Genomic DNA, 14,977 nt, shown 5'->3' on the forward strand with positions numbered 1-14,977 from the left:
CTGCTACATTTTACATTTGTTGTATATAACCAGAAACATCCATGTGGTTGTTAATGGAGTTCACATTAAACTCTTCAATGAAAATACAGCCAGAGAACTCTACCTGCTTTTCTCTTAAAGAAGCATTTGGTTATGAGAAACATACGTTTCAGTATTGCTACTTGTCCTATTACAGGCATTGTGTAGGCGTGGTATCAATGTCTCATAAGGTGTGCTGGATAGGTTATCAAAGAATAGCGTCAACAACTGCTGTCTGACATGGTTTTACATAGAGAAAGGATTGCAGTATGTTTTCTCTTATACTATATTTTTGTGATCGAGAGTCAGTGTTCTGTGTAAAAGTATTAAAATATTAAAACATATATACACACACACATACACGTATATATTTGTATGTATGCATGTATATGTATATAAAAAATATATATTATACACATACATATATATACACATAAACACACACACATATATATGTAAATTTTATATATATTCAGGCAGAAATGAGGAAACATTCAGATGAAGCCTTGTTCCAGAACTGCTGTCTTCAAACAGGCAAACTGGCAAAAGACTCACTGATACAGTGGAGAAGTTGACCCTTGTTAGGGAAGCAAGACTCTACACACAGATGTTGGTACTGCTATTTAAAATAAATATTTTCTTGCTTCTTGAGGAACTTCATTGTTCTATTTGTGATGTGAGGTACTATTTAGTTGAGGAAAATTGTGGATGCTTGTCCCCAGTTTGAACCACGCAGAGAGAAAATGTTCAGTGTCTATATGTTCATGTTAAGTTTAACTCTGGCTCTATTTTCTTCTGTTGTTCATTTGTTACTGGATGCAATGCCATTGGACTAAGGTAAGTATTAAAATACGATGGTGGAATGGACAAAAAACAGAATCCTGGCAAAGATTTTTCTTGCAATAGCAACTTCTTGCTTTGAGGTGCACTACACAATTATGTTTGTTTTGGTTTTTTTAATTTTAGTTTTTCATTGTGAGATGCTTAACTGTTTAAGCAAGGACTTACTTTTGTAAAAGAATTAGTTATTATGCCAGAATATAAGGTTCATCACTGGAATAAAAGCTTATAGAAGAAAAAAGAAGGCATTCAGAACATTTCAGATAATGATATGAATACATTTTCTGCTTCTGAGATACATATTCTGGGCCATATGTTACTCTCCAGGAGAAGGAGCAGAGGGGAAACAGATGGGCTTGAGTTGTGCCAAAAAGGGTTCAGAGAGGCTGTGTTACACACGGCGATCCCCTGGTACAAGCTAGCATCCATCAGCCCCCCCAGCACTTTTGTGACACAGCTGCTACACAGCCTGCAGAAGTCAAGGACCAGCTTCTCACTCCTGCATGGCTTGAAATACCACTGATGTAGTCTGCAACAGACCTCTCCCTCCCGGACGCAGGCGGGAGGAGCTCCTCCTGGAGCCACGTGTCTGGGACACACTGCGCATGAGCTGGGAGATCGCCCGGCCGTAGGCACTGCCTCAGTTACATCCCACACCGTACCTGGCAGACAGATTTGAGGGGAGAGAAAACCTGAGTGTGTGTTTGTGTAATCTTTTCTCATTTTCTTTTTTAACATAGAAAACAATGCTACTGCCTATAGGGCTTGACACCCATGCTTAATTAGTGTTTTCCTAAGATTAGGTAGGAGTCAACACAGCAAGATGGACCAGATTAATATGATGAAACTAAAACACGGATTCTTAGGTTCTCTGCCTATGACTCAGATTAGCATTTGATCATTCTTTTGCTTGGTGGATAAATGCAGAAATATAGGACAGTTAAACTTGCATGAGTCCTTGCCATTGACCAAACTCTTCTCATGATTTGACAGGGCCCTGCCATGGATTTGCTTGAAAGGAGCTAGGCCAAGTCTGAGATTTTAAGAAATTCCCCCTTTAGCCACTCAGGCCAGATTTCTCCTCAGATTTGCAAATGAAAGTGGCCATTTCTTTAATTATTTGTTTTCTTTCTGTTTTCCTTTTCCCTCATCTCCTGGTTTCACTGAATGTTACAGTTCTATGCTTTCTTGCTAGGGAGTTTCAGATTGCACTTCTGTATGTGTTGAAATGGTTTTCATAATTCCAATTTCCTTCCGTCTAAATTAATGCCATTTGATGTGATTTCTCTGATTCTAGCAGCTGGAAGTCACTATATTACCTGCACTAGGTTTCTCTTTCTAGGGACCCTCAGTCTGTAAATATATATATATGAGCCAAAATTATAGTCAGATACACCCTTGGCATCTCCAAGGTGGCTGTAGAGATGTGGCTGAATGACATAAAGGAGTGCAAAAACTGCTGCAACACATTCAGACTTGGGGAACATAAGCAAGCAAGCAGAGTTGCATGTAAAACAAGGTATACTGGAATCAGTTGGATGTACTTACAAACAATCTGGAGCCATCGCAGACTGTGTTAGGCTCTGTGGCAAAGTTCTGTCTGAATGTTTGGATAGCACCACTTTCAGATTTCTTGTCTTTTGTTCTGTTACATGGTAAGCTGCTAGTTTGTCCTGAAACAAGAGGCAGAACCATCTTCTTTCTTCGGTAGGAATGGAAAGAATGGTGGGATTCTGAGAGTGGAAAGTTGGGAGCCAAATGAGGAAGTCTTACTGTGAAGCTTCGAATTCAAATATTTGCTTTCTTTTGAACTTCTATAGAAAGAGATGAAAAACCATGTCAATGTGCATAGCTATCCTACAAATGCCTGTTCTATCATTCAGATCCTGCGTAGCACCCAAGCAGTTGACAGGAACAGCTTGCTTTTTAATCCCTTTCACGTAAAAGATTAGGAATGTGAGATAAACACTCAGGTGTGGTTTCGGTACATGGCTATGTCTTACCACTTCTTGATTCTGCTAAGATGCCTTCTAGGTCTGATCCAAAGCTTATTGAATTAAGGGGGAGTCCCACTTTGGATTAGGCATCTCAGGACAAATCCTGCTCCTTCTGAGGTCAACGATGGTGTGCCATTGGCTTCACTTACAGCAAGGTGAGACACAACAAGGTGACAGTGTATGAACAGCAGGTATTTTACATGTTCTGTGACAATAAAGAGAGAGCAAAAAGTATGTGTGGCAAGAAATGAAATCTATGGTTAGCTAATACTATAGGTCAAATACTGTTGCACAATACAGGCACACTTTTCTATGTGAGTTTTTATAATTTTAGCAAATGCAGGTGTGCACCTCATCTTGGTCACCAATTAATATCTTCTAGGCACAGCAGTTCTTGCTCAGTCCTCACCTCAGCAAAGCTCTCTGCGAATTCAGTAGAGATTTGAACTGAAGAATACAGGATTTGCCTCCATTTTCCCGTGTTCTCATTCATAAACTTTTTAAGTAGGATAAAGTCAAAGACCTCCAAAAGTTTGTCCATTTCAGACATGCACAGTGATATGAAATGAGAAGCAGTGCTGGGAATTAGGAAGAATGGGTATTTTGTGTATTCTACATCCCAGAGAAGTCCCAAAGCCTGGTCCCCAAGCCAGAGTCTCACCAGAGTCTGACATTATTTGATTCTAGAGTAACACCTGAGGTTTTAGACCAGGCATTTAATTATACTTACTGTGTAACCAGTGTTATGTGAAAACTCCATTTGAAAAATAGTTATTTTTCCAAAGCATAGTGAAGCAAAACCAAAACAAAAACATAGTTTGAAACTTCATGGCAAAGAGGTCTGAAGCAGAATAGACCTTCTCCACAGTGGGGTCATGGTACATCCATTTTCCTCATGAAAAGTCTCATCTTGGAGTTTTTGGCTGGGAAGTAAAAAAAAAGTCATAATTTGTTCCTCTAATTACGGTTTCTGGACCTTCCTTAGAGCTTCCTTAGAGCAGTAGCATCTCTGACGAACAGTAGTATGAAAGTATACCATCAGTAGTATGAAAGTCTTCGGCAGACACCAGAATGAGCATTGATTTCAGTGGATGTGAACTGACTGCAGCTAGATGTGCTAGGTGCTTACAGGTCAGCACCTTGCTGAACTGGGTTGTTAAGAACGAACCTAGCTGAGCTGATGCCTTTTTATCTACATCTACGTAACGTTCTGTGCAGTGCACTTAAAATCAGAGAAGCCTTACTTTGGAATGACTGTGAATGAAATGAACCCATAAATTCAATGTTTCTTTCAAAGTGTTAATGCAGGAGCTCTTCCTTTCATTCTTGTTTATAGAATCCAAGAGCCTGGTTCTTTTCTCACACTTGTTTTATACTGATGAAACTATTTGGACTAAATCCTAAATAAATATGGAATGTTTCTAGTGCAGATGATCTAATATAAATATAGAGTGAATGAGGTCAGAAATAAGTGGAATATCTAGGAGAAATGGAGAGCCTATGTCTGCCTAGGTACTGACTCAATCAACTTTCATTTGCAAGAGTATTCTAAATACCTTACGGTAACATTATTAGTAAATATCACTCAGATTTACCATTTGGTGCTTTATATCACAGGTTGGCCCTTTGGATACAAATGGAGAGTAATTGCTTGAGATTGATTCTACAGGTCTCTCTTATGCAAGTCATTCTCACATGAATATTTCCTTAAAGCTCAGTGTGAATATTAACTGACCAAGTATAAAAGGTAGTATAAATAAGTTAAATTATTAAAAACATTACTAGTCAGTCACACTCTGTCCTTGATTTTTTGCATAAACCCTGTTGATGTACATACACAGAAGGGTAAAATATTGGCCTTTGTGGCTCTGCAGCATGGGCTTTATCTTCTTTAAAGTTATGTGAAACCTGGTGGGGTTGCAAGTGTTCTCTGTCAATTCTGTTTGTCTCACTGCATGGCTCATTTATTTTTATTTTATTTTGATGATTTCTTTTTTCTTGGTTTTTTTTCCCCCCTTTTTTTTTTTTTTTTTCTTTGCATTACTGACTGTAACATGAGTATTCCCCTTCTGTGGAAAGCACATTAATTTATCAGCTAACTAGTGGATTGTGGATTACAGAAGGCATAATTATCCCAAACCTGACTGGAAATCATGAGGAGTTTGTGTGCTGCATTCAGTAACTAATACCCTAGGTGAAAAAAATTCCTTTGGGAAAAAAAAGGAAGCATGAAAGAGTAAATTCAGTCCAATGATACGTATTTAGCTACCAGGTGCATTATGGGTAGGCTTGCTACAATGACTTGCCAAGAGAGGACACACCTATCATATGTTAGGGGCCCGATTCTTATTTTCTGTAAGTCTGTTTTATGTATTAATTCACACTGACTCTCATGCCTATTTAGACTTTGTAGAGGAACTTAAAAGTGGTCTTGGAGTAAGTGCAAGTTAACAGAGTCATTATGCATGACTTCAGAAGAGAGTTAAGTGTCATATAAGACATTTCAATATTCCTTTGCAGGCCTTATAAATTATCTCCTAGGTTGTCACACAGTGTTCACTCAGGGGTAAACCCTAATTAATGGTACACTACCATTGGGTCAAAGTTCACATCATATATGCTCAAAGGACTTCAGGAAAACTTTTAGCTGGTTGGTTGTATTGTGAAGAAGCTATCACATCTAGCAAGAGTCAACAGCTGTATGTTTGCACTAAGAATATGAATATGTTCAAGTGAGAGAAATACTTTTTCTTACGTTTACATCCTTTGTTATGTTATATAAACAAAACACTTTTCTTGCTTATGTCCTCTTCTCACTTTAGGTTTACTAAACACTCTGTGTTATCCTGTTTTTGTTAATGTTTTTCCATTCAAAAGCTTATATTCTACATGTTTTCCCATCTAACTGTAGACCAAGGATGAAGATGACAGAGAATTAAGACTGTCTTTTTTAAAGTGTGAGGAATGGCTTTTGTACTATTTTAATTCCCACAAGTTTTTGTATTGCATATAGTATACCTCAGAGCATGATAACATTCAGTGAAGATAAATGGTGTTTTCTAGCTGATGTGTGGGTTGAACTTCTGTTTGACCTCTGGTTTCAACTTGTTTTGGGGGGAATACTGTTATGAGCTTTTATCTGAATGTACTACCAGGAATGTTATAGTTTGCATTGTCACTCCAAATATTTTAAAGACAAATGGCTGCTGAAACTAAGTTACGGTAGAGCACAGAGGATGGACTCTGGTAATAAATATGTATCTTGATCTCACCATTGTTTCTGGCCAGGACACTTATTAGCACTCTTTGCTTTTAAGGTGAAGTTATTTTTTGTGCCAGACGATAAAGTCAGTCAATGTGACTTTAAGACAAAGAGATTATATTTGATCCTAGTCATTCATATTTAATAACTAAAGTGTTTTAATGTCTTGAAAGATAAGTGAATATATTGTTTTTTCGATAGATATTATATCAAGGAACACAGTAGAGTGGCAGTAGTTAATTGATTTTGTTTTAAGAGCTTGTGTATGCTCACTGCTGAGTTGGTCATTAAAAGATTATTTACCTTCTTTATACTTCTTATATGAAGTATCATGTAACCCATGATTCAGCATTTTTTGTCAGCCTAAGTATCACGGGAATAGAGCTACCATCTGATCTGTCTTGCTTCAGAGGTGTTTAATACCTCAGTTCCATATGGGTTCCCTCCAGCCCTGAGATTTTATCTGTGGTGTGCTGAAAGGTCTTGCTGTAAACTTATTAAAAGAACTTACTAGAAACTACTATTGGAATAAAATGAGTAAAACGTCCTTTGAACTGACCTGTTTATTATTGACACTTAATTCTTAGTAAATCAGATGCTTACATTTTGGAAGCAGTGCCAGGGCCAAAGATGCAGTGAGTCATATTCAGCTGGCTTCAAGCACTGGCACCAGGGAATATCCCCGTTCATTGTATGATCAGAGGGAAGGGATCTTTCCTTCCTGCAGCTGTGAGAAGGGGCTTCACTGGCTCTGGTTTTATGGATACATTAAGGAAAATTAAAGAGGAGTCATGATGAGTCTTGTTAAAGGGGGAAAAGGCAAGAATAATTATTTTTAAAATTGGGGACATTCATTCTTTGTATTTGGAAATAAGATCTAATCGGTAACATTTTGCAAAACCAAGCTTTAAAGTAATGACTAGAGTATGCCTGCACTTGTGACCCAGTCCACAGAATCTCACAGTGGCTTTTGCACAGAGAAACGTGCTAGGATTTAGAATATATGAGATTACATTGAATTACCAGCAGGTACAATCTGCATGAGAACAGCTATCCTTTGCCATAATGGCTAGAGAGCATTATTCCAATTTACCCCAGCCCCATGTGTCCTTCTTAAGTTAGGAGAGCAATTTAGCTCTACAATGGCTGCTTTTTTTTACCACTGCTCATATCCTTTTTTTTATAGCTATTACCATAATTTGAGTATAGACCAGCATCAATTGCATATACTGCTTAAATATGTACTGCAGTATTTCTGGTTAGCATGGTAATGTTTTGTGCATTACGGCATGCCCCTCAGTAACATCAGAGGCATCTCACGAGCTGGATTTTCAGCTGTGACATGTCACTTAAGCTGTGTTATGCCTGAGTGAACAGATCAGGGTGTTGTGCCTTTCCCTTCACCCAGAGGCAGATCATATGTCCTAGAAATGTTGCATTTCCGTTCCATGTTTTCATAAGCAGCTGCCAGCGCATGGTCTTCTCTCATGTAAGATATTTGGAAACAATCAGATGTCAGGGAGCTACACTAATAAATTAAATGATGTGAAGGTGATGTTATTTGAAGGATTATCCAGACCAAATCTGTTGGAAGCAAGGGCTGCACTTACTGTCTGGATGAACAGTCTCTGTCTTGCTTTTATAAAGCTGAGAACATAACAAATCTATGTGATTTTTTTTCTGTTTGAGTCTCTGATTTCGTTGCAAGATGTAGAAGAGCTAAAAACTGCTCCCAAGTGACCAGGAAGCCAAAGAGAGTTCTTCATGTTACTTATTTCAGAAAAAGCCCATGGTATTTATTATGACGTATGCCGGACTCATGAGTTTTCTATTTGATGAAGATATGTGAATATTTGACGCGTAGCACTGAACCCCATGTCCTTTGAGGTAATACTGAAAACAAGCATGTGACACTGGAACGGCTGTTTAAAAGTGACTGAGATCAAAAAAGTATCCCAGCAGAGTCTTTTTATTAAGTCACCACAGTCTGCTCTTTACATGCCTTGGTAACTCTCTCTTTGGGGAGGCGTGCAATAAGGCCAGGTTTTCAGGTGGATTAAGTAAGTGTATTTCCATTTAAGTGTGTTTGATTTGCACCGTTTGGGACCCAGACAACAGCCCTACTTTTGAAGTTGTTTGGTTAAGTGTACAGTATCATTTCCACGTGAACGTTGTGGCATTGCGAGTGAGTGAACACCTGTACTCCACATACCATACCTGAGACAGGGCCTCTAGTGTTTAGGAGCAACAGTGGAAAGGGGAAAGTTGTCTTTCAAAAGCATACTTAGACACTGCAACCATTAAGTCTACGTATTAACAAGCTAGCCCTTATTTCCAAAAAAAGTGTATTTGGTTTTGTTGGAGTTTTTAGACATGCATATCCTACATGTCAGTATATGTAATATTGACGGACAAGCCTTTTTCTTTAACTCATAATATTGCACAATGAGAAAATGTGTGAGATGGTGGAGGCAATCAGAGCAGTGGTTTTCTCTTGGTACTTAAGCACCTACAAACTGCCTGAACTGTATTTGCTGAATTTTCAAGTCATCTTGTGGCGACTTGTTATAAATATTCATACAGGATTTCTTCTAAAATGTAGGCAAAGGCAGGAGCCAGAAAACAGGATGCAAACCTGAAGTCTGAAGAAATTTTTATCTGAATGACAAGGAGAACTCCTGAGGTTGAGTGAGTCTTACCTGAACTCTGAGGCTCAGGTTCATTCCTCACTGAGAAACTTTTATGCCTGCTGCTTGTGGAAAATGGTATTGTGTTCCCCTAAGCTCCTGCCTAAAAACTGGCACTTCACTGGACTACTAAAAAAACCTGTAGGATTATCTAAGCTTTTCTGTTCTAGCCTCGAAAAGGCAAGTCAAATAAAAGTCCAACAGGAGCAAAGTTCTTTGCAAAACGGCTCTTAAAGGGAGATCTTTTTTTCTTTTTTTCCCAAGGGTGTAATGAGCTAGCTTCACTGCAGAAGGCACTTTTGTTATCTGGAGTTCAGTGTCTTCGCTTATCTTTCATTGGGTCCCTCCTGATGCAACCGCAAGGGTTAGACGTTGCTTTAAATAGCTCAGCTATGGCACACGCCAGAGCTATCCCAAGGACAGCCAAGCTGCAGTGACAGTTTCGGGTGTCACTGGCCACTTGCAGCATGCCCCATTGGAAGGGGTGGCTGCTGGCATGCTTTGGGACAGTCCAGCTTGCCTTGATTTAATACATTGTTAGAGATGGTATTTTTGGTGAACTCCTAAGATGGTCCTGTTCTTTATACTTCTTCAGCCAGTCAGGTTCCTGTGGCAGACAACAATGGCATCAAGTTTTGTTTACAAACTCATGTTCACATAGTTGTTTTTTTTTCCCAAGCACTGTAATCTCCTTTTGGATTGCTTACTGAAGGCTCCTTGGGTGACATGTCTGTTCCGCTTTACTGAAACATCTACCATTGTGTTTGGCTTTGGGGGAGGTTTGTCTGGAGAACAGTGGATATTGAAAAATTAAAGTAGCTAAGGTAGTTCTTTTGCAGGCCGCAAGAGATCATCTAAAAGTGTTACAGGCTTGTTCTGAGAAGAACTGTGAACTCATTTCCATTTCTATTATTTTCACAAAGCCTTTATATTTTTGTACATTATCTTTTAAAAATTTTGATATAAATTCTTTTGTGAAGTTAAATGCCGTTTAAAAAAACTGTTCCAAAAGTATCTTGGTCTGTGGTCTATGTACGTATGCAAATGCATTTTGTGAGATTATAGCACAGGAAAACTTGTCTAATCCTCCTGAATTCTGTCGAAACACTGGCATTGACTTCAAAGCGCTTTAGACCATTCCCACCAGCATTCACCACAAAAAGGCAAAACATCTAATATGAAAAGACTACATAGGTATATGGCTAGTCCTGTTTGACTGAACCCTACAGCCTTCCTTTTTTAGAATTCAGGCAGGAGGGACAAATGACTTAGACGTTATTTAGGGCTGAGGCTGTAAGTTCGAGCTGTGTCTGATCAGAAGTCTGTCCTGTACTTAGCAGCCCTTCAGGCCAGTATGGTACCGTTTAGTCTCTTTACTGGCAGTACATAAGGTAATTGCAAGAATGGTGAACACTTGCAATACCGTGGCAGGAATTATAACTAGCCACTTCTGCATCTCCAACTCAGATGGCTAGAAACCCACTTAAAGCTCTGGGGATGGGTAGGCCATGCTCTTGAATCCAAAATGGGGACCAAAAGCTTGGAGTCATTTTGAGATGCTTCTACAGTTTTCCCGTGTCCTGGCAGAACGCTTAATAACTCTTCACACTGCGCACAGGTGGCTTCTCATGCCTTTCCTTTGGCCCATGACCTGCATATGACGGTCATAATTTTTTTTTTTAATCTTATGATTCAAGATTTTCTATGTCATTTTACATTCTGTTACCTAACTGCAGGTCTGTGCAGTGCAATTTGCTGTGTTGAACGGTGTTTAGCTGAGACCGGGAGAGTGGCATCAGGTCCATGAGAGAGCTGGTTCCTCAGGAGGTAAGCCATGAGGTTGAAGGTCCTGTGGGTCACCTTGATGAGCAACTTGTGTGTTGGGAAGAAAGAGAATGCTTCTCCAGACAGGATTAGAAATCTAGATCGATGTTCTGTTACTTTGATAAGTGAAACATGAAGGCTTGAAGTTGAAGACCGAAGTATGGTGTGGTTTCATGCTGGAGTGAAGTTCATTATAAAAGAGAAAAGTCCCAGTTCTTTTTGACAAGAAATAGAATAAGAAATCCCTACGCTTCTACTGTTTATTCTGGCAAAGGTCAATAAATGATAAGGGAAACAAAGCTGCACACAGCTGACCAATTATTTTAGAAGGCATACAGGCTAAACCCTGTGAACTGAATGCTAATAGAGTTCCTCTGGGTCTTTAAAAGGTTTATTAAGTTGACTGAAAAGTGGATTTTTCAAAATAGTAAAACAAAGAGGAAAAAAATGTTGTAAGTAGATTTATAAGGCCACTGGAGTGGCCTGTTAGGAAACTGCAGAGAGAATGGTGTAAATGCTTGCCCTGTCTCTTAATGTGTTAATTAATAGGCATAGTGGTTAGGGGATGGATTAGATGCAGTTATTGGTGAAAAAGTCCCCCTGTCCCCTTAGCTGAATATTAGGACATCCTAGTGAGCACTCAGAAATGAAACATTTTCACCAGAAATATTTTCATTCCACCACCTCTAGTAGTGGATATGTGTCCTGGTCCCATTTTAGCTTTTCCTGCTTTTCCTCATAACTGTATTTTTATAAGAGCAGGTGGGTGCACCATGAAAAATGAAATGAGGTATCTCACCCAGAGAAGAAAATGAAGATGTGAAGTTCTGGAAAAAACAGTAGATAAGAGAGAAAGAAAGAGAGAAAGAGAGAAAGAAAGAGAGAAAGAAAGAAAGAGAGAAAGAAAGAAAGAAAGAAAGAAAGAGAGAAAGAAAGAGAGAAAGAGAGAAAGAAAGAGAGAAAGAAAGAAAGAGAGAAAGAAAGAAAGAAAGAGAGAGAGAAAGAGAGAGAGAAAGAAAGAAAGAAAGAGAGAAAGAAAGAAAGAGAGAAAGAAAGAAAGAAAGAGAGAAAGAGAGAAAGAGAGAAAGAAAGAGAGAAAGAGAGAAAGAGAGAAAGAGAGAAAGAAAGAAAGAAAGAGAGAGAAAGAAAGAAAGAAAGAAAGAAAGAAAGAAAGAAAGAAAGAAAGAAAGAAAGAAAGAAAGAAAGAAAGAAAGAAAGAAAGAAAGAAAGAAAGAAAGAAAGAAAAGAAAGAAAGAAAGAAAAAGAAAAAGATAGTTTTAATATAAAACAACTTGTTTTGCTAAAAAAAAAAAATCTGTAACAAATGTCAATCAGCCTGAAGCCCACTCCAATGGTCAAATCAATCACATTTGTTATGGTTATGTTTGGCCATTTTTAAGTGGGAAAATTCAGTCCAGTATCACAGACGTACAGATAGGAGAAATTTCTTAATTGCTAGTTGCATTTAGTTTCTTATAGTAAATACTGTATTTTATAAGTACTTTTGCTAGCCAATATTTGACCCTCAGGACAATCCTTATACACGCTTCAGTGAACCTGGTACTAGTTTATTGCAATCTGAACTGTAGGTTGATATATTCTGCTGCTCGATGGTGAGGTTGGTGAGGCACAGATTTCATTCTGTTTAGAATGAAAATTAATTTCCGTCTGTATGGAAAATTAACCCAAAATGCCATAGCTGCTGCAATAACAGTGAAATGATGAATAAGTCCTCTTAGTTTTTCAGTAGCTTCTTCAGTCTGTTGAATTCAGGAAGAATCAATGCAGTTTGTTATATACTTGTATGTGTAGTTCTGGATTAAGGAAGTATGTTGAAGAGAGAGTCTTTTAACTAGAGTAGCTAACCGGCGATGAGAGATCTTGGACTGAAGGATAATCTGCTTGATGAATGTATTATAGAGAAAACAGATGATGGTTAGATGGGCTCTTTAGGAAGCATTCTTAGTACTTGTTAACACCAGCAGTGATGGAATGTCTGGACAAGTCTTATTACAATATTGTGTCACTCATGTTAGTAATGCCTGTACAGAGAATAAGCTCTTCTGAAATACTTCCCTCTTCTTTTCTGAAAGCAAATTAATTTTATTTGAAGAGAGCTGGTGTGACTGACTCACAGGTGTCCCTCCCTCTCAGACTGATTTTTGTCATTATTTGAAAATAATTTTTTTTAGTTTAAGGGGGTATGAAATTGAAAGCATAAGCCTAATCTTGGAAATATACATTACTGCATTGAATCCCTGATAACGTGTCTGATACATTGCAAAACCACGTTCACATTAATGTAATTTCAGCATTTATAACTCCAACATCCTCTGTTTCCTCCCTATTTTAATTTAAAACCAAAACCCAACACTTACCTAAGCCTGTGTTCCTGAGAAGGAGGCTGTGTGCGACAGAGAAATGGTTAACAGAGCACAGTTGCTAGTAGGGTTTTATTGCTGCCAGTCTTTCACTGAGGCATCCCCCCCCAGGGCTTCTCTGGAAAGGCACGGTGCAGCTGCAAAGGGCACTGCGCAGGCACAGATGTCTTCTGCTTGTGAAGTCGGGCTGAAAGTCGGCGTGCAAGCTGCAGGAGAGCCCGTGTCAGTCACTGCAAACAGGAGACACAACCGCAAATCTGTTTGATGCCTTTGCCCCTTCCCTCTTTAAAAGGGAAGATGGGAAGGAACCTTCAAAAGCTCTGAACCTTTCCCCCTATTCGAGTTATGTGAAAGGGAGTGTTATCTCTCAGGAACTAGGCTGAACTCAAGAGTGGTCCTGCCAGGTAGAGCAGTGCTTCAAAGGCGTACGCTAACCAGGGGATCCCTGTGGCAGATCCGTTTGCCTACAGGAGTACACACGGTAATTGTTCCTTGTTCTAACTAGGTGACAATGGATGGAAGAAAGAGTTCTCTCCCGCACTTCCTCCACTACTCTGTCAAAAGCAAATAGCACTTACGGGCACAGAAATGACACTGAACCTGCACAAAGGTACACAAGTAAAACTCAGAAGAATGGAGTTGTTTAACTAGATTCCCCCTTTTCATTTTCCATGCCTGTATAAATACAGCTTTCTTTTCCCTATTATACTGCACGAAGGAGTCAATCAGAAAGGAGTCAAGCAAAAACCCACAGTGCTGTCTTTCCATTTTCTTAAGGTCCATATAGAAGAATCTCACAATATTTTTACTGTTTTTGCTAAAATATGTGTTTTTAATATTACTGTAACTGTTGTTTTAAAGCTTCTCTGAAGTGAAGCTCCCCTCCAGAGGGATATTCACCTAAGTCTCCTGAGGTGTTTACAGGAGAAAGGCAAACACCCATTGACTCTGGCGTGCACTGCTGTAACATTGATCTAGCATGTAAGAAAAAAAGCAGATACATTTTTCAGTGAACGAAAAACCCTGATAAATTTATTCAATGATGTCAAATACTTTGGCATTCATTGTTTGGTGAGTTGTCACAGATAAGGTAGATTTCCTAGGCTTAAGAGTGCTATTTTGAAATGCAGTTGCTGTTAAAGGAGATTTACAGTACTCTAAAAAAATGGGAGTGAGATAATAGATCACAATTAAGGCATAAAACACAGAGCCAGGTTGTGTCTGAACAGCAAAAGCAGTCTTTTCTTCCCCTTCCATGCAAAATCTGTAGTTGCAGTTGTGCCAGTGAATGCTGTTTCTTCTGCCCAATAGTATATATCTCCAGCATAGTCCTTTGACTGTAGAAAACCCTCGAGGCTAACAGGCTTGGTGATGTTGAGAGCTCAGCCTCTGCACAGCAGCTGGTGTTTCATGGAGCCTTGCCACAGAAAGGCACTGGGCACGTTGAGGGCTGTGTACAAGGGCTTGCTGCTGGGGCAGCTGAGCTGCCACCCATTTTGGAGACAAGCTGCGCTGGGGACAGAGCTGGGTGTCAGTGCTCTGGCTGGCATGTCATGTGTCAAAAGATGGATTCCTGTATCAGCAGCAAAATGCATGTTGATTGGAATAATATATGCAATTTAGATAACTGTGTCTGCATCCTGTATAAGTAACCTAATATTTCAGCTGTAGAGCTGACATTATTTCGGATGGTAAGGGTTCAAGAAAAATGGAATAGGCAGTCTAAGTCACCCCATAATTTGCATAAGGCTAGAAGAGATCAGCAGAAAAGAAAACCAAGGACAAGGGAGGGAGCAAGAGAAAAATAGTTGCCACATATCTAAATGTGCTGAAGTCCTAGTGCATATTAGGGTTTTGGCACCTAAAAGCCATGGCAGTATTATTGAATTCTTCTTAAAAACCCTTAGCTCGATATCTCATGTAACTTTTTGTTTCTATTGTCAGCCCTTTTGCTCAAAAAGATAAGGT

At 39.1% G+C, this 14,977-nt stretch overlaps 1 protein-coding gene and 1 long non-coding RNA gene across 3 annotated transcripts in view; one reads left to right on the top strand and one right to left on the bottom strand.

The window, feature by feature from the left end:
* The window catches only part of KCNB2 (potassium voltage-gated channel subfamily B member 2), a 208,313-nt gene that overhangs the window by 24,015 nt on the left and 169,321 nt on the right, over window positions 1-14,977 (top strand). The window lies entirely within an intron of this gene.
* On the bottom strand, window positions 295-13,406 carry LOC142053487 (uncharacterized). Its single transcript, XR_012659237.1, has 4 exons — window positions 13,007-13,406; window positions 3,586-3,778; window positions 2,407-2,672; window positions 295-1,520 (listed from the first exon to the last, which is right to left on the bottom strand). It is a non-coding gene; the product is annotated as an uncharacterized LOC142053487 (long non-coding RNA).

The sequence above is a fragment of the Phalacrocorax aristotelis genome, chromosome 2 (assembly GCF_949628215.1).
Source record: "Phalacrocorax aristotelis chromosome 2, bGulAri2.1, whole genome shotgun sequence".
Classification (NCBI taxonomy): Eukaryota; Metazoa; Chordata; class Aves; order Suliformes; family Phalacrocoracidae; genus Phalacrocorax; species Phalacrocorax aristotelis.